This window comes from Crocodylus siamensis, chromosome 10, assembly GCF_052110815.1.
Source record: "Crocodylus siamensis isolate JL-2025a chromosome 10, ASM5211081v1, whole genome shotgun sequence".
In the NCBI taxonomy this organism is placed as follows: domain Eukaryota; kingdom Metazoa; phylum Chordata; order Crocodylia; family Crocodylidae; genus Crocodylus; species Crocodylus siamensis.
In genome coordinates, this window is record NC_143404.1 from 16,712,926 (window position 1) to 16,714,859 (window position 1,934).

Consider the following 1,934-nt stretch of genomic DNA (forward strand, 5'->3'; position numbering starts at 1 on the left):
TGGATTCAACAGAAGCTCCAGTTCAAATATTGGCAGCAGAGACATCAATAAAAACAACCCTCATAGTTAAATAGATACCACCAGCTCCTTGCCCTTGCATCAGCTTTCTTTGTACTACCCTGGAAGCACAAAAAGGTTAACAATGCTTCCCTCTGAGTAGCTTGGTCTTCCTCCTGCAAAGGACAATTGTAGAGTTGCATAAAGAACAGGGACATGTCACTGTGTCAGAGCATGACTGGAGTATGCAGTATTGTGGTAATCCTAAGGGGAAGTAACAAGCCAGTGCAATTTAGATCAGTTATGAGATGGACCTGAATTGTGCAAGACTGTGGATTTGGGGGTCATAAGCGAGCAGATTGCCATTCAGTGTTGCTCCTCCCTTCATGTGTGTTGAGCACACCAGCACACATGAACATCTTGCTCAGAGGCTAAAGACTTCCTTCTCTCCTCCGTCCATAGCAGATTTAAAAAATGCATGCAGACTGCTCTGTGGTCTTCCAACACTCAGGTTCTAGCTAATATTCATGGACTTAAACATCATATGGAACTTTAATGAAAGCTAGACTTTACGTGGCCTTGGCCACACATTTTCCCTTCTACTTTGTGATGCAATATGTTATGCACCAACTCTTCAGCTGACTGATGGGGCTGGGCAGGGTGGCACTAGAGGGTGGTTTGGGGTGTCTATAGTCACCCCAAAATTCACCTTACCACCCCATAGAAACCCAGTGTCACCCCTGTCCAAGCCCCCCACCTCCTCCCTGGGCTGCCACCACCTGCCCCATGCAGCTGAGCCTGCCCTGCTGCTGCCAGCAGCCCAAAGAGGCATGGCATTCTTGGGCCAGCCTGCGGGGCCCATGTCCTGCCTTTGTCTGTACAGCTCCCACAATTTTCTATCTAGCTCACTTCAGCCCCACAACTGGGAAGAGGCTGCTGCTGCTCTTGGGGCTGGGACAGCCATGGAGTGTTTCCTGTATGTGCACTGCAATTTTCAAGTAAAGGTATCTTGTTTGCACTGATGTAAATCAGGAGCAATTTGTTACCTGTTGTCATCATCATTGATAGTAAAAGCCTGTCCTGGAATTGCAAAGGGTGGGTAGGGCATATATTTAGGCACGAAGCAAATTAAAAAAAAAACACACATGACTTTCTGGTCGTTTGAAAAAAATATTTTTATACTATTAGCTTTATTTTTTTAAACAGACAGGGTCCTTTGGGTAAATGTGGCATCTTTTATTAAACCGACTAAATAGTTGGAAAAAATATTCTTTGCAAGCTTTCAGGCACAAACATCATCCTTCATGCATAGAAAGAGTCTGCTGTTGTTCTGTGTTTTCCTAGATGGAATAGAAGCCAAAATGCAAAATGCAGGTCTGTGAAAATGTGTGGCAGTGAAGATCAGAGGGAATGGGAGACAATAGGTGTGAGACAATTAGGTGGGAATGGGAAAGGGGGAATGTTGACCTGGTGATAGAAGGTAGCTGGTAAAATGCAGACAGGTTACATGGGGTTATCAGATGGGAGGCAGGCTATAATGTACCATAAATCCAATGTCTATATTTAGTCCATGATTCTTTGTATCCAGTAGATTTATGAAGTGAAGTTCATAGGCTCATCTGTGAAAGGTGTTTTGTAAATTTCCTTTGAGGATTAGAACTGAGAGACTGGATGTCTTGTGAGAGCTGTGCACCTACAGGTAACTGGGTATTTTTGTCTTTGAAAGATTTTTGGTGTGCATTCATTCTCACACACAGTTGTTGTCTGGTTTCTCCTACATATTTTCCATCAGGGCATTTAGTGCACTGGATGAGATATATTACATTTCTGGAGTTGCAGGTGTAAGATCCAGGAATGGTGATGGTTCTGTTGTAGGGTGTTGTTATCGTGGGAGTGTTGGAAATATGTTGGCAGATTTTACATTTCTTATCCTGGCT